Source organism: Callospermophilus lateralis, chromosome 11 (genome assembly GCF_048772815.1).
Source record: "Callospermophilus lateralis isolate mCalLat2 chromosome 11, mCalLat2.hap1, whole genome shotgun sequence".
In the NCBI taxonomy this organism is placed as follows: Eukaryota; Metazoa; Chordata; class Mammalia; order Rodentia; family Sciuridae; genus Callospermophilus; species Callospermophilus lateralis.
In genome coordinates, this window is record NC_135315.1 from 14,375,913 (window position 1) to 14,396,376 (window position 20,464).

General features: G+C 47.1%; 1 long non-coding RNA gene across 1 annotated transcript; it reads left to right on the forward strand.

Annotated features, from left to right (window-relative positions):
* The first annotated feature begins 276 nt into the window (after positions 1-276).
* On the forward strand, positions 277-17,994 carry LOC143409277 (uncharacterized). Its single transcript, XR_013092639.2, has 5 exons — positions 277-361; positions 1,527-1,614; positions 10,015-10,102; positions 10,760-10,823; positions 17,870-17,994. It is a non-coding gene; the product is annotated as an uncharacterized LOC143409277 (long non-coding RNA).
* Positions 17,995-20,464: the final 2,470 nt, after the last annotated feature.

Below are 20,464 nucleotides of genomic sequence, written 5' to 3' on the forward strand. Positions count from 1 at the left end.
ATGTCCTGTGCTTTTATTTACTAGGGCTGGGAACCCCCTCTTTTGTAAACATATACAGATGTGCAGACAATACCACAGTCCGGTCATAGAACACTTCTGTCACCCAGGCACGTCCCCCCTCGCCCTCTGGCAACCAATCCTCATCCCTCCTGAGTGCCGGGCAGGGCTTGGTTTGCCTCCTGTCCCTATAGATTGGAGAAGGCTGTATTTTTAAGTGGAGGGAGCTGGCTGTTACATAACTTAGTTAAAGCCTAAGTATTTGCATGAAGAGTTTGGTTTCATTTTTTCAAGTGAAACCACAGAACAGACTGGCTTTCCAACGTGGCTTGTGTGTTGCCATCAGAGCAGCCTCCGGTCACAGGTACGTGGATTATTTGAATCTTTTGGTGCTTGCAGACCACACGGGTCACCCAGTTGTGGTGACGGTGAGAGTCTCTTGGCTTAGCACTGCAAGCTTGGACCCTTTCTGGGCCCAGCCGGGGCAGGGCAGAATGGGAGGGGACATCCCACCAACAGAGGGGACATTCAAGCACATGGTATACTTTGCCCACAGAACCGTTTGTCCTTGGTGGCCTGAGGCTAGTCTTGGGGTGAGTGAACTGAGGGAGATCCTACAGGTCAAGGGGCCTAGCACTGTGCCTGGTGGCTGGAAAACAGAATCACATCTTTGCTCAACGTCCACCAAAGGCCAAAGGCTCAGGATCTAGGGATACTCGTGAGAGAGAGTACCTGCTTTAAGAAAGTTAATTCTTGGGGCTGGGGATGTGGCTCAAGTGGTAGCGTACTTGCCTGGCATGCGCGGGGTGCTGGGTTCGATCCTCAGCACCACATAAAAATAAAATAAAGATGTTGTGTCCGCTGAGAACTAAAAAAAAAAAAAAAAAGAAAGAAAGTTAATTCTTAGCTGGGTGCACGCTGGTAATCCTGGTGGCTTGGGAGTTTGAGGTAGGAGGATCACAAGTTCAAAGCCAGCCTTAGCAGCTTAGCAGGGCCCTGTCAAAATAAAAAATAAAAATGATAAAAACAGGCTGGGAATGTGGCTCAGTGGTAAAGCACCCCTGGGTTCAATCCCTGGTACCGAAAGGAAAGAAAAAAATATATATATATATTTAAATATATATATTTATTAAATATATATTTACTTCTTTAAGGATTAACATTTATTGAGCACTGACTATGTGCCAGTGTTTTCTAAGCACTTTGTGAGTATTGACATCTGATCCTCAAAAACACACGACAAAGCACCTGTCATTCTCTGCACCTTGCCTATGAGGAAACTGAGGTTCAGGAAGGGTAGTCTCCCCAGGTCATACAGCTACTCTGGACCTGTGGGAGCCTTTTCTCTTACTGCTACTCTGTGTTGCCACAAGTTCTGTGGGAGCAAGGCATCTGAGCCCCTGGGGGAAAAAGAGTTGCTGACCAGAGTATCAGGGAACAGCATTTCAAGCAGAGGGAACGGCATAGGCAAAGATTAGAGGTCTGAGAACTGAGACAAATGACATTTCAGGAAAAACCTTTTTCTGCAGAAAACAGTCCGATTTTGGCAAGGGAAAGAGTCGCTGAGAGGAGCCTTGAGGACCTCCAGGAGTGACATAGAGCTCCTCTGTTAACTTGGTGAGTTGTCTCTGGCACAAATCTCCCTCGTGAGCCTGGTTTCTTCTGCTGTCAAAGAGTTGATATGAGGAGACGGAAAGGAGCCACGTGGGTGATATACACCCAGCACTTTAGGGACTGTGCGTGACCACCCAGGTGCTGACGGGGTGGCGCAGGCTGCTTTGGGCACCTGTAACCCCGATTAAGTGTGCTTTTAAGAGGTCTGGGGACCCCCATGTTCTCTCTGGCAGCCCCGCCCCCTCCCTTGGCCTGCCTCTGGAGCCCCCCATGGCCCAGCATCCAACCAGTCCCAACGTGGCACCTTGGGAATGCGTCTGCGGGGAGCCAGGGGAAGGCAGAAATCCAGCGGCTGCTGTCCCGCTCCGCTCCCTTCCTGGGGACTTGTCACTATGGAAACGAGCCTCTTCCTCCGGGCCGGCTGGCGGGGCCCTGTTGATGCCATGGCGGAGCAGGCCACAAGTTCCTTCCTCTTTCCTGCTGCAGAAATGTCACAGTAACTACGTGGCCCGAGAGCCGCAGCTCACACCTGAAGAGCCCGGGCTTGGGACAAACAATGGCTGTGGATTCCCCAGGGTCCGGGGGACTTCTGGGTCAGCGGAGGGAGAGGCAGAGGAACGCAGGCGGAGAACAATGGGGCCTCGGGGCCTGGGGCCCACTGTCCCCTTCCTCCCAGGCCTTCCTCGTCAGGGCTTTAAAAATGGATCAACGGGCGGTGGCAGGTAGCATTGTGTTTGGTGGCAGAAAACTGAAACGCAGAGTCCCTTTGTGTGGGCAAAGGCTCCCGGGAGGGCGAGGCCCCTCCACGGCCGGCCACTTGCTGGTGAGGCCCAAGCGAAGGGTGTTCTTGGAGTTCTGGCCTCTGCTCTTGGTGCAGGGCCGAGGGTGTGGGGATGGGGACACACAGGAGGGGGACGCAGGGGAGGCCACACCTGTGTCCTGCCAGTCACTTCTGCACGTAGGGGAGATTCAGGTGTGGTCAGCTGGAGGCCTGCTCAGAGCTGTCCCTGCCGGGGCTGGTCCAACTCACAGGCCACCCCTAAGTGGCAGGGTCAGAGTGCCCCTGGGCCTGGCGTTCCACATGCCTATGAGGACACAGGCAACAGGATCCCGGAGACGATGACAGAGGCTCCCTGGCCAGGACATCCCAAGGCAGTGCCAGGCCTGGTGGTCCCCTTGCCGGACACACCAGAGAGCCATGGCCAGCCAGGACTTGGAGGCCCTTCAGAGAAGGGTCATCTTACATATGGCATGGGGCGGGGGGGGGGGGGTTCCGGTGAAACTGGCCTTGATGTGACCTGAGGGAAACATTTCACCCAGGAGCCGGGACCGTTCAGTTCCTTTCTAGAACATTCTGCCTTGAACACCCAGGATCCTTCCTGGGCACGACGCAGCCCTGCTTGCTTTGTAGCTAGAGCTTCCTTGATTTGGAGCATGCTCCTTCCCCTCCTTACACATTCTAAGTAGCAAAGTGAAAGTCGAGTTTCCCTTTTGAGTGGTCTGAACCCCAAATCCCAAGGAAATGCCGACCGTGGGGAAAGCAGATGGTGACAGAATGAGAGATTCGGGGCAGCCCAGTTTGCTTGTCCTCCTGATGCAGGAGAATGTGGCCGTGCATGCTCCGGGGGCCTGCAGAAGCCGGGGCTTTTGCACAATGCTCTGCCGTCTGGGGGTCTCACTGCCATGAGTCCTCAGGACAACTGCAGAGAGGATGGCACTGATCCCTGAGGTCACCCCCTGGGGGGACCCTCCAACAGCACTGGCTTCCCTCGGGACAGGAAACTAGCCCTTTGAAGTTTTGCTTTGTTTTGTACTCAGGATTGCACCCAGGAGCACTTCACCGCTTTCCCACTGAACCACATCCCCAGCCATTTTTATTTCATTTTTCTCCTTTGGGTACTGAGATCTAACTCAGGTGTGCTTTACCACCGAGCTACATCCCCAGCGCTTTTAACTTTCTAATTTTAAGACAGGGTCTCACTAAGTTGCTGAGAGTCTTGCTAAGTGGCTGAGGCTGGCTTCAAATTTGAGATCCTCCTGTCTCAGCCTCCCGAGTCACTGGGATTACGGGTGTACGCCACGGCACCTGGCCCCTTTGTTTTCAAATACATATTTTTTTGTTGTTGTTGTTGAGATCATAGAAGCTTCGCATGCATTTGTGGAAAATAATACAGAGAGCTGTACACTTTGCCCAGTTTCCCCCTGATGGTAACATTTTGTTTAACTGCAGTATAATATCCCAGCCAGGGTATTCAGCTGGAGTGACCCAAGACCTCACTGAAGGGCTCCAGGGTTAGGCGTGGGCACATCAGCGGGTGTGGGCGGAGTTCCGTGAGGCCTCAGCATCTGTGTCAATTCCCATATCCAACCCCAAAGTGGAGACATGGAACGTTCCAATCCCACCTGATCATTTCTTCCCCAACCTCCACCCTCCGCCTCTGGAACCACTGCAGGCTGAATATCCCTTCTCCAAAAGGCTGGGGAACAGAAGTGTTTTGAATTTTTTTCTTTCAGATATTGGAATATGGTGCAGATATAAGTGAGGTATCCTAGAGGCAGGACCCAAGTCTAACAAGATTCATTTGCTTCATATGTTCCTAACTGGAAGGCAATTTTTAAAAAATACAATATTTCAAATGATTTTGTGCATGAAACAAAGTTTCACAGAGTGGAATTTTCCACTTGTACTATCACGTTGGCACTCAAAATATTTACAATTTTGGAGCATTTTAGGTTTTGTATTTTTAGATGATGGATGCTCAACCTGTCATTTGTCTTCCAAATTATTTTTAAAAATGTCTTATAGATAGAATTGTATTTTGGGGGATTTTTTTTTTCATTCAGAATAATTCCCTGGAGATTCATCCAAATTCGTTTTTTTTTTTTTTTTTTTTTCTTTTCTGTACTGGGAATTAACCCAGTGAGACTTTACCACCACGGAGCCACATCTCCAGCCCTTTATTTTTGTTATTTTGAGACAGGATCTTGCTAAATTTCTTAGAACGTCTCTAAGTTGCTGGGGCTGCCTTTGAACTTGCAATCCTCCTCCCTCAGCCTCCCAACTTGCACAGTTTACAGGCGTGCACCACCATGCCAGCTTCATCCAAGCTCTTGTGTTTATCCACAGTGTGTTCTTTTTCATTACTGAGTAATATTTCACAATATATGCCATGCATCTAGTCATTCACTGAAGAGCATCCAGCTAGATTCCAGTTTTTCAGGAAATCTGGAATTGCAAGTGTATCTGCTGTGAACATTCATGTGCAGGTTCTTTATATGGGCATGTTTTTATTTCTCTGGGCAACGGGTCCATTTTTAAACAGTCTAATTAAAGCAGGCTCTTGACATCTGGGAGTGGTACATCTGCAGACCCAGATGGGTTTCAACGGTGCCAATATTACGAATGTTTACACAGGCTCCAGGCTTGGTCCTAAATCATATGAATCTCATTTCTGTCTAGAAGCACTACTTCCTGTGCACATTCTCATAACCCCAACTTGGCTGCTTCTTTAATGTGTATTGATTTATTTTAATTCTGTTAAGCCAGGTAACGCAGCTGTAAAGAAACAGGAAGCAGAAGACAATTGTATAGAGCAGAGTGAAGGATGGCATCCTAGAATACCCTCGGGAATAAATATTTCCTATTTTGTGTTTTTGACTTTTTAGAGTTCCTCTGTCTTTGTTTTAGGCTGACGGCTTTCCTCTTGTGGGGCATTTCAAGACGTTCTGAAATGTTTCTCTCCTGTGAGCACTGTATGGGGAATTAAGGGGCCAGGGCAGCCAACAGTCCGACTGACTGACTGACTTCATCATTTCCACTAGCTGGGGGAGCTTGAACAAGTGTACCAACCTCTCTGAGAGTCTGATTTCTCTGACTTAAGAAAAATGGTAATGGTAGTATCTGACTCATAGGATCAAACAAGACCACCGATTAGAAGTGTCTTAAATTCTCAGTAAATACTAGCTATTATTAATGAAATCAAAGGTCCATAGGAGAATCCTGTATAAGTTGTGTGTGTATGTGGTGTTCTGGGGATTTAATCCAAGGACACTTGATTACTGAGCCTTTTTTTTTTTTTTGGTAACAGAGATTGAACTCAGGGGCACTCAACCACTGAGCCACATCCCAGCCCTATTTTGTATTTTATTTAGAGACAGGGATTCACTGAGTTGCTTAGTGCCTCATCATTGATGAGGATGGCTTTGAACTCAGGTTCCTCCTGCCTCAGCCTCCCAAGCCGCTGGGATTACAGGCATGTGCCTCCATGCCCGGCACTAAAAGAGCCCTTTTTATGGGCTGGGTATGCGGCTCAAGTGGTAGCGCGCTTGCCTGGCATGCATGCGTGTGGCCCGGGTTCGATCCTTAGCACCACATACAAACAAAGATGTTGTGTCTGCCGAAAACTAAAAAATAAATATTAAAAAGTTCTCTCTCTCTCTCTCTCTCTCTCTCTCTCTCTCAAAAAAAAAAAAAAAAAAAAAAAAGAGCCCTTTTTATTTGAGGTAGGGTCTTGCTGAGTTGCCTAGGCCGGCCTCAAACTTGTGATCCTCCTGTCTCAGCCTCCTAAGTCACTGGGATTACAAGCATGTGCCACCATGCCTGGAATAAATGATAATTTTTAAGAGTAAAATCATAACTCTCATACAAATGTAAAATGAAATCGTGTCAAATATTTTATTGAACTTAATGATGGAGAAAGTGAGAGGGTCTAACTGGTTCAAGGGAGAGTTGAAGAGCATATCTATATGATTAGATAGAAAGGTATTTTTTAGTCAATTGATTGATAAATGAGCATCTGCGACCAGGGATGTTGAAATGGATTTGTTTAACGCAGACTTAGGGCTGGGGACGCGGCTCGGTGGTAGAGCACTGGCCTAGCGGGAGCGAGGCCCTGGGTTCCATCACCAGCCCAACCAGGACAAAACCCAAGGACAACCCAGCAAAATCAGCTCCTCAGAGAATGAAGGGCAGGGGCAGGAGGATGGGGCTCCCTGAGCTGGGTCTTCCCGGTCTGTCCCCTGGGTTTCTTTGGCTTTCTGGGCACCCCAGGCACCGACGGGGTCAGCGTGGGCCACTGTCTGAGGAGTCCAAGGAAGCCAGGCCCTGCTGTTCTCTCTCGGGGGCATCCCTGGACTCTGTCATTCTGTCACCCCAGAGGGTACTGCCAGCTGGGGACCGAGGCTGCCTTCCCTGTCGGTTTTGAGTTTCTGGTCCCGTCTCTCCCTGGTGAGTCCAGCTCCTCCGCTTAGGTTCCCCCAGGAGGATGTGGGCACGTTGTTTAATGTTGTCTGGAAGGTCACTTGGAACCCTGGGACCTCCTTTATGGCCTGAACTGTGATCCTGGCCTCGAACCCCCTCTGAAATGGCCACCAGAGAGGACAGCAGTCTCCCTTCCTGACCCTTTGTCTGTCTCCCCAGCAGTCACAGGGACACCGCTGGGTCCAGGGCTCTGGCTTCACAGGCTTTGGCTTCCTTAGTCGTTTCATCAATAAGAAGGGATTTGGTGGACATTCCCTCCCCACCCTGTCGTGAAAGGAGTGGCCGCTGGGGCTTCTGGGGTCCTCAGGAGTTGGCCCCAAACCTGCGTCTTGGTAGCAGTGACAGGTGCGCAGTGAGGATCCGGAGGAGCCCTCTCAGCGGCCTTTAGAAACCTGTTCAGCATCTGGCTGGATAGACCTCCCTGGGCTTCCTACCCAAAGGGAAGAAAAAAGTCGGGTTCTCCTTCCTCCCGGTGCATCGCAGGTGTTTGAAGGTGATGATCAGGTGCCCCTCAGTCTTCCTTTTCCGTCTTGACCTCTGACCCCCGTGGAAGGCTCCTCTCACAGTGTGGTGTGAAGTCCCCTCCTCCACATTTCCCCTAGGCTTCTGCGTGCTGTTGGGTCTCACGGTCCCCCAAACTGAGGAAATGATAACAAAACACAGCAGGACGGTCTTGTCCCCTCTTGGGAACACTTGAACAAATGCCATCAACCGTGATGGTGGCCACCTCCCTTCCGAGGTCACCGGTGTCCCCATGCCTTCTGCTGTTGAGCAATACCATGTCGCCAGTCTCTGAGGAACTAAGCCGGGACCTTCGTTTTCTATTACATGACATCGTTGGGCCCATTGCTCCCACTCCTGGTGCTAGTTTTTGACGACTGACATTGGCATTTGGTCCCTTGTGTGTTTGTCCTGAGGCTGTGTCAGCCAGCCATGGAGTCCCGTGCTCTCATCTGAGCCAGCGACCAACATGTCCCCAGGAGAGGAAGGAGGACGGAGCCTTGTGGCACTCTGCTTGAGATCTTGATCAAAACGCTTTTGATGGAACTGCGCTCGAGGGCCGGGGTATGGTGTAGCGAGAGCCTCCCGTGCGTGGGGCCCTGGCTCCCTTCCTCAGCAAAAACAGAGAGAAAACAAAAGAATCACTCCACAGATGGGATCTCCCCACTCTTCTGTTGCCATTCTCCACGGGGACCCAGGACAGTGCTGGGCAGGTGTCTTGTTGAGATCCAGAGACTCTGTCCTGGCTGAGAACCACACCGGTCGGGACTGTTTTAAATATTTTAATGTCCCTTCGCCCTTAAATTCCCAGAGCATGTGTGTAGAAGTCGGTGAAACACAGAGGAGGACATAAATGTCAGCCACCAGTCCATGTCCCATCTCAGATTCTGTGTTTTTTGCTCTTTATCCTCAATCCCTTTTTAAATTTTTTTTCAATCCCTTTTTTTTTTAAATATATTTTTAGTTGCAGATGCACACAACACCTTTTGTTTATTTATTTTTACATGGTGCTGCACGTGCTAGGTGAGTGCTCTGCCACAGAGCTACAACCCCAACACCCCCTTTTTTTAAAACAAGTAGGAGATGGTCAGATTCTGCAGCTGATCCAGGCTTTAGAAACCAGTTGGAGAAAGGGCCACACCCTTTCCCTGAGCTGCCAGGCAAAGTTCTGACCCTCTCAAGAGGTGGGGGTCCACAGGCACTGATGGGGACACGTAAGGGAAGGGAGCCCTCTTCCTGCTACAAAGTTCCCCAGGAAAGGGGACTAGCCTCTATTATAAATGTCTTTAAATTACAGACTTTGGGGACGCTGGAGTGTGGCTCAGTAGTAGAGCACTGGCCTCCCACGTGTGAGGCCCTGGGTTTGATCCTCAGCACCACACGGAAGTAAATAAATAAAAATAAAGATAATGCGTCCGTGTATAACTAAAAAAAAAAAAATATTTAAAAAATTATAGACTTTGGACTTCAAAGTAACCCCTGCACACAGGCAGCTGCTGGCTCCCACCTGCTGGGGAGGGAAGCTGTCCAGACCTCTGCCTGCCCCTGGATTAAAGGGGTTCAAATCTGGGAGCCTGAAGAGATTTGTGGCTTGACTGCCGACTTCACCGTGGATAAATGGCTTGGGGGCCGTAATCAGCATTTGTCACATGGCTTTTGAGTACATTTAGCATTGGCTCAACAGCCAACTTAAACTGCTGGATCAAAACAGAACGATAAGCTGGAAACTGCCTGTTCTTTAAGCCAAAGTCACTGTTTGTATCTGAAGTCAGTTTTGCTGATCTCTAGATGATCATTTTCCGCCCCCCTGTAAGAATTGTTTCTGGTGGGGTAAATTTCCTTATGAACTTGTAATAAACCAATTAGGGCTTCCTCTTGTTTCATTTAGCAAGTTTCAATTTATCCTTGATAGAAAGGAGAGGGAAGGTAGAATGAGGACGAGAAATAAAAAAAATTTCAGTGACGATAATTATTATCACTACTGGTGTAGAAGCAGCAAGGGTAACCATCATCTAATGGACATAAAGTCCCCACCAGTATTTTTGGATTTTTTTGGTGGGGGAGGGTTACCAGGGATTGAACTCAGGGGCCCTGGACCACTGAGCCACATTCCAGCCCTATTTTTTTTTTTTTTTTTTTTGTATTTAAATTCAGGGTCTTATTGAGTCGCTTAGCACCTCGCTGTTGCTGAGGCTGGCTTCGAACTCATGATCCCTCTGTTCAGCCTCCAGGGCTCCTGGGATTTCGGACCCGCAATACCCTGAATTGTTGGATTTTTATCAAGACGTATAACGCATCCCATGAGGAGTCCCAGAGTCTTCCTGGAGAAGTTCAGGGTCAATGCTAGCAGAATAAGGAGATTTGTAGCTTCTGGTGAAGGTCTGGTCGAGTCCCTGGTAGGGTGCCCCAGGCCTCTCTCGCATTCTTCTCCTATTGAGTATTTTTATTAACGACTTGGACGAGGACTCTGGCAACTTTCGGATTCAATCTGTGGATGACGCGAAGCTGGGAGGTTAGAATCAATCATCAAGAAGGTCAGCAGAGGCACCGCCTTGTCTCCGCTGCAGAGAGAGGAGGGAAGTGGAGGGGCGTCCTGAGAAGGCCACCTCTCACATGGAGCTTTTGCTTTCTTTACCTTCCAGGAGGAGCGGGACCTGTCATTGCAACACCAAGCCGAGGGACCTGCTGGCCGGCCAGCCCACCGCGCAGCGCCCTGGAGGGCAGGCCCAGGTATGACCCCTGGGGCCCAGCATGACACAGGAGAGGCCCACCTCCCTCCCTCCCTGGGGGACACTGACCTGACTGACCTGGGAGAGCGCTTCAGCTCCCCCTGATCTGTGCCATTTCCTCTCGGTCACCTGACTTGAAAGAAAAAAAAAAAAAAAATCTGGAATCAGACGGTTCAGCCCCTCTCCCAACAAGAGCCCCCGATCCTGCATGAGGTGGTCTTGGGAGGGTTGTCAGATAAATAAAGAATGCTCAGTTACATTTGAGGTCTAGATAAACAATGGATCTTTTTTTTTTTTTTTTTTCTTTTCTTTTTAGTATGTCCCGTGCAAGATGTGGGATATGCTCATACTTAAATAAATAAATAAATAAATAATTGTTTGATGTTTATCTGAAAAACCAAGCGCTACTGCGTATCAGGTATTTTCATTTGCCAAATCCAGCAGTCCAAGCACATCCAAGACAGGTCAGAGTGACGGTCAGAGGCCTCCCAAGGAGCCCTGGCCTGGCCTGGCTTGCCTCTCTCCTAAGAGGGGGGGACAGGCAGGGGCCAGCTGTGTGCGCTGCGGCTTCTGCTGCTGCCTGGTCAGGCCCCTTGAGGGATTCAGCACCCCAAACCTCCAAACCCTCACTTCTGCCTTCTCTCTTGGGGCTTCTCAGGTCCTGGTCATCTCCGCTGGCCTCAGGCTTGCCCTCCCTTCAGGGCTGAATCCTGCTACACGAGGTTAGTGGCTAACCCTGGCTTTTTCTCTGTCCCAAGGAGCCCTAGCTCAGTGCCGAGGCCAGCCGTCGCAGCCTGTCTGACAGTGTGGCCTCGCAGGGCGGCTCGGCTGTTGTGTAAATGGTTCATGGTGACCTTTTATGTCCGGGCTGTGCTTTCAGCTTACTCACCCATTTAAGAAGGATTTCTCAAGAGCCTGCTCTATCCTGGGTGTTATGCAGATGACAGGGGCACAGCCCTGAGCCCGGCAGGCCCATCCCAGTCCCAGGGACTGAGAGTCACACAAAAATAGAGGCTATGGAGAGCTAAGGGGGTATAGTAGAAGGTCAGGTCTGGTCAAGAGTCTCCTCTGAGCTGGGCCTGGAGGGAAGGGGTTAAACCATGGGGTTTAGGAAGAGCTTTCCAAGCAGAGGGGACGGCGTGACCTCGACTGCAGAGGGGCTGGGTCAGGGAGCTGGCCCTTTCCAGGCTGAGGGGAGGCCAGTGGACAGGGGCAGTCTTTCCAGTCGCCTTCTCATCTGTTCCTTTGTCCAAAGTCACAGGGTGGGACCAAATATAATTTGTGACTCTAGCGTAAGGCTTCTGAGCACAGGGCCTGTGTGACTGTGTGGGTCCCCTGCCTGAGAAGCTGGCCCCGGTCTCGTGATTCACGTGTGTGTGTCAGGTCAGGAACTGGGTCTGCATCTTCCGCCCAGGGAAGCTGCTGTATGGGGTCAGCTCCTCAGAGCCAGCCAGACAGACCTAGGCAGGCGGACGTGACTATGAGCACCTGGTTGATACTTGACCTTCTGGCTGTCTTTTTTTCTGTGTGCTTACATGATGGTAGGGGCTGGGGAGTTTGGGGGGGGATCCCTTTTATGGTTGGGCACAAATCCCACCCATGGCTAGTTACTCCCACATGACCTACTCACTCCCAAAGGACCCACCTCCAAATACCATCACTTTGGCGATTAGATTTCAACGTATGAGTTTGGGGGAGGTGTAAACATCCAGTCTGTAGCGTGTGGAAGAAAGGGGTTGGCAGATGTAAGAAGTTAAAGATCTTGACACAGAGAGGTTATCCTGGATCAGCTGGAAGGGCCTTAGTTGCAATCACAGGGATCCTTATAAAGAAAGAGGCAAAGGGAGATTTGACAGCCAGCCGGAGAAGACGAGGCAAAGATGAGCAGAGATTCAAAGATGCTGACCTTGAAGATGGGAGCGATGAAGCCACAAGCCAAGGAACGCCGGCAGCCACCAGAAACCAGGAGAGGCAGGGAACCGGTTATCTCCTAGCACCTCCGGAGGGAGTGTGGCCCCACGGGCACCTTGATTTCGGTCTATTCATCCTCATTTTGGATCCAGAACTATGAGAGAATAAGTTGCAGTTCTTTTATGGAAAGTTGCTACGGGAAGCCTCCCTCCTGAGACTGTTTAAGTAGCAGCTGTACTGAGATCTATTTCGTTAGACCTCACCATTCACCTATAAAGTGTAAAAGGCAATGGTTTTTAGTATCTTTACAGGGTGGTGAAACCAGCACCGTAATCAGTTTTAGAACCTTTCCCATTACCCCCACAAGATACCAGTGTTTAGCCGTCATGCCGAGAGCCCCAGCCTAAGGCATCCACAAATCTACTTTTTGCTTCTTCTGGATGTTTCATGTAAATGGAATTGGAAAAGATGTAGCTTTTTTTTTTTTTTTTCATGATAAACTCTTTTCACTTAGCATAGTGCTTTCAAGGTCACCCACATTCGTAGCATGTGTTGGCACCTCACTTTCTATTGCCAGATGATATCTCGTTGTATAGACATACACATCTTGTTACCCATCGATCAGTTGATGGACATCTCGCTTGTTTCTGTTTGGCTACTGTGAATGCTGCTGCTGTAGACATCGGTGTCCAAGTTTCTAGGTGGACATTTGCCGCAGTCTGGCTGGGCACAAATAACCGAGCCGCCACAAAGCCTTGTAGGTTCAAACAGCAACTCTTTATTCCCCAACTCTCACCGGCACTGCACACACACTATTCGGGAATACACCCCTTCCACCGGGCTCCGCGTGCCCAATCTCCCCGAACCCCTCTGGAGAACTGCACGGGAACTCCAAAGCAGAGGGCGCCCGAGGCAGATTCCTGGAGCAGGGTCCATATACAACTCAATCAATCCAGCATCACAGCAATTATATACAGCTTAACCCAAATCATCATCTCAATGGTTCGCTGGCATCACCTTTCAACCATTCCCTCTGGCAATATGCCAGGCGTCCTTCTGACTTGGTTGTGGCTCTCAACAGACATTGATTGCCTAAGAGTGGAATTGCTGTAGGGTCATATGGTAACTCTATTTTTAACCTTTTGAGGAACTGCCAGACCACTTTCCAAAGTGGCTTTGGAAATGACTTTCATAATCCCACCAGCCGAGTACAGCATCTGTTTCTCCACATCCCCGCCAACGCTTGTTTTTTGTTTATGGCGCGAGGTATCCAACCCAGGACCTGTGTGTGCTAGGAAGCGCTCTATGTTCCCAGTTCCCCATCTGCTTTTCTTCTAGAGCCATCCTCCTGCCTGTGAACCGGTATTTGACTGTGGTTTTGATCTGCATTTCCCCAGTGAAAGTGGGAGTCAGCTACTCACATGTTTATTAGGCATTTGTGTATTTTCTTTGGAAAAATGCCTATTCTTATCCTTTGCCCATTTTTAAAAACAGTTATCCTTTTGTTATTGAATTGTAAGATTCTTTTTCTATATTCTGGATCCTGGGCCCTTATCAAATATAAGACTTCAAAATATTTTCCCCCATTGTCTCACTTCCCTGATGGTGACCTTTGCGACATAATAATTTAAAAAAACTTTTAATGAACTCCAGTGTGTCCTTTTTTATTAAATTGTTGCTTGTAATTTTGAGAACAGACCGCACAAATGCCTGTTTTTGCTTCAGTGCCTGGAACATAGTGAAGCTTTTCTTTTCCCAGGTCAACACCTGGGCCACTCAGGTTGGAAGAGAACAGGTCTTTGGCCCCTGGGGCTGTTGGGTGGCAGATCAGCTGTGAGGGCCAGCTTCTCCATTGGGCCAGGAGGCATATTTGCACGTTTCTAGGCCCACAATACTTTAAGGGGCCCATGGGAAACACACACACACACACACACAGACACACACACACACACACTTTGTTTTTTGTTTTTGTGTGTGTGCTGCTGAGGATCCAACCCATCACTTACATGGGCCAGGCGAGTGCTGTACCACGGAGCCACAGACTCAGCCCTGTTCACTTTATGGAGGAGCCAGCCTACAAAGACCCAAATGCCTGTGGCCATAAGTCACAGTTACAGTCCTCTTCCCTGTTCCCGGAGAGCCCTCCAGCAGGGATGAACAGTGTGGACCCCTCTAGTGTGTTCAGCCTGCCTCCTTTCTGCTTAACCTCCCTTTAAGAGGGGCCAGACAGGAGCTCTGAACGCTGGACTCCAAGAAAACATTGCGTCCTCCCCCTGGAGTGCACTAACATGCTAGGGTTACATGAGCAGGTTTTTCTGTTTTTGTTTTTGGATAGGGTCTCACCACCCTGCCCAGGCTGGTCTCAGGCTCAGAGCTCGGGCAATCCTCCTGCCTCGGTCTCCAGAGTATCTGGGACCATGTGCACAGGTGTGCCTCACCATCCCGGCCTAGGAGCAGCCCTTCAGATGGGGCAGGCTGGGGCCCAAACCAGACCACCAACTATTATTATTACCCTTGTTTTCATTTTTATCATTATCATATTCCTATTGTTGTGAAAATAAAAGGAAAAATCATGATGAAAACAATATTTGAAAGAGCTTTTCTAACAGGAGGCTGTTAGATGCAGGTTGCTCACCCACTTCTAACTGCTGCCCAGGAAAGTGAATTGGGTCGCTCCCGGCTCCGAGCATCTAGGGCAGGTGATGACACCGTCCCACAGTCTGAACACCTGCCCCCGGGGTCAGCAGGTTCTAGTTATGGACATGTCCTGCTAGGCATAGACGTCCTCCTCTTTGCCTCCTCCTGGGCCCCAGCCCCGTCTTCCAGCGCCCGTGCTCTCTCACTTTCCCTCCTGGGGAATCTGCAGTGCTCCGTGCTGCCTGCCCATGGAGGCTCCCACTTCTCTGTCTTCTGTGGGACACTGAGAGCAATGGGACCTTTTACTTTTGTGGTTTCCAATTTAAGGTTAAATGAGCCCCAAGACACTTCAGCTGTCAACCGCAGAGACTGGAACCTCAGGCTTGGGACTGGCATGCTCATTGGTTGGGGTGTGTCCCAAACCCCGAGGACAGGGATGAGTCCTGCTCTTCATCTCTCAGAAGTTAATCAGATCCGCGGCCATGGGCTAAGGGAAACGTGTGTGTCTTATTTCTAATCACCACCGTCTTGAAATAGATGGAGGCTTGCCTCACCTGGACCAGCAGTTCATCTGTCACCTGTCAGCCCACCTTCCCTCTCTCGCCTCACCCCACCCCCAGCTGCTCAGAAAAGAAGGGATCGAGCCAGGTACAACGTCTTACGCCTGTGATCCCTGCGATTCAGGATTCTGAGGCAGGAGGATGGCAAGTTCGAGACCAGGCTGGGTTTAGTGAGATTCTGCCTCAAAAGCAAATAAAGAGGGGTGGGGAAAACTGGGATAGCATGTGAGAGGCCAGGGTTTAATTCCCAGAACCGTAAACAATAAATGAATAATTTAAAAACTAGAAAACTATATCTAAAAATGTGATACTGAGGAAAAAAACTCAATTAAAAATTGGACAAAAGATTTTAACTTCATGAAAATTTTAAATGATAGTGCAGTTTCATTTAAAAAAAAACAAGAGTGCAGAAAGGTTCACAATGAAAAGTCCCTGGGTGCCCAGTTTCTACCACCCTGACACACATTTAATATTTACGCTTACTTCTGGGTATGGTGTGCCTACCTATAATCCCAACAAATTAGGAGGCTGAGGCAGGAGGATTGCAAGTTGGAGGACAGCCTCAGGAACTTAGTAAGACACTGTCTAAAAAAAAAAAAAAAAAAAAAAAAGGGTTGGGGATGTGTTTGAGTGGCAAGCGCCCTTGGATTCAATCCTCAGTAACAATCCCCCACACACACCAAAAAAGTTTACACCTCTGCCTGGAAAATGTCCTGATCAAGCCAAACAAAAGTTTATACCCTTTTTAAATTTAATTTTTTTTTCTCTTTTTAGTTACACATGACAGTAGAATGTATTTTGGTGTATCATGTATACATGGAGTATAACTCCTAGTTAGGGTTAGTATAACTTCCTAGTTTTGTGGCTGTACATAACGTGGGGTTACACTGGTCACGTATTCCTATATGAACATAAGCAGTTTATACCCTTAAACAGGTAACCCCTGGGCAGACATGCTGTCTCTTTTTGTCTTTTTAACATTTCAGATACTTTTTCCTATCTTGTGGAAACTACTCAAATCCTTTGCCCATTTCTTTATTGTTCTACTGATCTTTTTAATTCCTGAGAGTTCTTTACCCTTTAGGAAGGTCAGTTCTTTGTCTGTGATGTGAGTTGCAAATATTTTTTTTTCTAGTTTTGTATAATTTATCAATTTTTTAATTTTATGGTTTCTGGATTTTAACTTATACTTAAACCAGCCTCCATCAACCCAAGCTAATTAGGAGTTCTTTCATGTTTTCTTCTAAAACTTTTATGGCTTCATATGTACATTCAGATAATTATCTATTTAGAAATCATTCTTGTGCATGTTTTGAGTTGCATCATATAGATTTTATGCTTCTTTATCCACCCGCTTTTTCTTCCTTCCTTCCTTCTTTCCTTTCTTTGCTGGGGATTGAGTCAGGGGTACTCTACTACTGAACTACATCCCCAGTCCTTTTTATTTTATTTTGAGGCAGGGTCTTGCTAAGTTGCTGAGGCTGGCCTCAGACTTACAATCCTCTGGCCTCAGCCTCCAGAGTGGTTGGAATTACAGACATGTGATACAATGCCTGCTTCTACTTTTTTTTTTTAATATTAACATTTGTTTTAAAATTAAAGCCTTATTTTTCTCATAATATATTGGAATTATTAGAATCATGCATGAAACAACTATTATGTTTTAGAAGCTTACTTTGGAACTTAGAGAACATACTGGAGAATGGACATTTATTGCTATGGCTTGAATGTTGCTCTGAGATTGTATCTCTGAGACTGAATTTTTACAATATCAAAAGATCTCCACTTGAAGCCAGTATTTATTACTCATGGTGTTTTCCCATCTTCGTCCCAAATCGACATTCCAATAAGTGGGTGGGGACAGTTTCTAGTAGGCTGCCAAAGAAGATAGCTTTTAGTGGGGAATGGAGACAGAAAACTCACAGCAACAAAACATAAACAGTACCATAGAGAAATTCCTTTAGAAATAGGTGGGTTAAGTGAGTCCTGCTCTTCAATAGCTCCTGCCAACACTTCCACTGAGTTTCAAGATGGCGGGATGGGGGAGGCCACTTTCCTGGCTACTCTGTGGTGTAAAACCAAGAAAGCAGACAGGCAGCTCCTTGGCAGGTGGGGGAAGGAAAAACGGGGGAGGAACTTTACTGGGAATGAATTCTGGACATTCAAAGCAGATCAGGGATTCAGGAGGGTGGATAGAATACAATAAGAACAAATCCCCAGCGCCAGCACCGGTGCCTCGGCCATCAGGGGTGCCTGCCAGAGGGTCCCTCCCATGGGCAAGGTGGAGGGGTAAGGGGATTAAAGGAATCCACATATTAGGGAGTCTGAGGTGTGTCTGGGTGCACGTAGATCAGAGATCAAAGACGTTGCATGACTAAATGGAAAGACGGGCCACAGGATATCCGTGTGCAGGGAGGAGGGTACATCTCTCCTGGCTGCCGGATTGCAGAGAAGGAACCATGTTGCAGCTGGGGTGAGGTGGCCAGCAGCTGGGGAACCGAAAGCTGGAAAACCTCAGCTTGGCCCAATATTCAGGCCTGGCAAACCCACACTGCATGACATGGAGTGTGCCCAAGTGACCGGCGGAAAGTCAAACATGGGAGGGGTTTGCACCGGGGAATTCAGGTCGTGGAAACCCACCGGCTCCCCTCCTCTTCCAGACTGGCTGCTTGCAGGACCTGCTGGGAGAGACAAGTCTGGCTCAGATTTCAAGAGTGGAGACAGGTACAGTGGTGCACACCTGAAATCCCAGCAGCTCCGGAGGCCAAGACAGGAGGATTGTGAGTTCAAAGCCAGCCTCAGCAATAGCAAGGTGCTAAGCAACTCAGTGAGAAGCTGTCTGTAAATAAAAATACAAAATAGGGCTGGGACGTGGCTCAGTGGCTCAGTGGTTCAGTGCCCCTGAGTTCAATCCCCAGTACACCCCCACCTCCAAAAAAAAAAAAAAAAAAAGAGCCAGAGTGGGGGTGGGAGAGGCTGAGTTTGGAGACTGAACTTGAGAAACCAGAAAACACAGGGTCTGTGGGTGACGGAGTAGACTAAGTATTGGCTCCTCTAGTGCCTGAGTGGAACCCAGGGGAGATTGTGGACTGGCAACTCCTGGGCCCTAGAGGTATGCTGATTTAAAACCTTCAGGCCAGTTGCCATTCAAGAAAGAACCTGGAGCCCACTTAAGCCTAAACCCCACCTCCAGGAGCTCTGCCTCTGGGATTTCCTCTCACACTCCAGCAACCCCACCCAACACTGCTGAGAAGGATGGTTTGAACTCCAACAGAAACAATTCTTTAATTGTTTAAATTAAACATGGAGGATTTTTTTAATTTAAAATTTTTTAATTTCTTTCTTTTTCTTTGTCCAATTGTGACTTGAATGGTTTATGGACACTTATACATACTCCTATTTGTTTCTTTTTTTTCCAGCATGATTTGAAATCAGTTATTTTTCATGGATTACTATTTTGAGGACTAGGATATTCAATTAGGATATTTTGGTTTTGTTTTGTATTCTTTTATTTCAATATTTATTTCTTAAAATTTTTATTTCATATATATTTTCTCTCACTTATCTGTTTCCCTCTACTCTCTTTTCTACTGCTAACAGCCAATCTGTATTGTTCTCTCTTTCACTCTTCCTTTAATTTTTTTACTTCTATTTTCTTTTCCATAATCACCACATCCTACATCATTTCTGTTCTCTCCCTGTCCACCATTTGAAATTATAAACCCTTTTGCAAACCTACTGTGGGCAATAATTGATCACATAATTTCTGTTTATTGTGACAATTAACATTGTAGATGTCACAACAGGAGCTATTTGGTTTAATGCTGTACACTATTGGGATGTTGTTATTATTTGTCTCCCCCTAAACAGTGAGGTACTGGAAACCTTCAGAGACACTGTAAGTACACAGGGAAATCTACTGCCTCAGATCCATAGTGTTAAATGGGTAGACACACAAACAACATGAAAAAGCAAGGGAACAAATCACCCCCCAAAAAATACTTTAATTACAAAATTCATCAACACCATAGTGCAAGAAATGTCAGAGGAGACATTTAGAATGTTCATAGTTAAACTGATCTTTGAGATAAAGGATGATGTAAAAAGTTGAATCAGAAAATATAGGAAGTGACAGGTCACTTCAGTAAAGAGATAGAGACTCTGAAAATCCTTGAAATGAAGGAATCAATAAACTAAATTAAAAATTCAATGGAAAGCATCACCAGCAGAGGAGACCACTTGGAAGACAGAGTTTCAGGCAACAAAGACAAAACATCTAATGTTGAAAATAAAGTTGGCCATGGAGAAAAGCTGTTAACAGATCATGAACAGATCATCTAAGAAGGGCTGGGATTGTGGCTCAGTGGTAGAGTGCTCACCTAGCACGGAGGGACCCGGGTTCAATCCTCAGCACCACATAAAAATAAAGACTTTGTGTTATGTCCATCTACACCTAAAAAATAAATATTTTTTTAAAAAAGAACATCTAAGAAATATGGGATAACATGAAAAGACCAAATATAAGATTTATCAGGCTAGAAGAAGGCTCGGAGATACAAACAAAAGGAATGTACAATCTTTTAAATGAAATAATATCTGAAAATTTCCCAAACCTTAAGAATGAAATGGAAAGTCACATATAGGCGGCTTATAGACCCCCAAATATACAAAATTACAACAGACTCACACCAAGCCACATTATTATGAAAATGCCTAACATGGAATAAGGATAGAATTTTTAAAGGCTGCCAGAGAAAAATGACAGGTCATATTTAGAGGGAAAACAACCTGGATCTCAGCCAATTTCTCAACCCAGACCCTCAAAGTTAGGAGGTCTTGGAATAATATATGCCAAGCTCTGAAAGGAAATGGATGCCAACCAAGAATACGCTATTCAGCAAAATTATGCTTCAGAATTGATGATAAAATAAAAATATTCCATGATAAAAAAATGTTAAAAGAATTTAGAACTAGAAAGACTGCAGTACAAAACTTACTCAATAAAATATTTCGTGAAGAAGAAATGGCAAATAAAATTGAAAACAGGCAAAGGGAGGAACTACACTAGAATAGTCAATCAAAGGAGAAACTAATTCAAATGAAAACCAGAAATAAATCAAAATGACAGGGAATAAAAATAATTTCTCAATAATAGCATTAAAAATGTAAATGGCCTAAACTTATCAATCAAAAGACACAGACTAGCAGATTAGATTAAAAAACAAAACCCAACAATATGTTGTCTCCAAGAGACT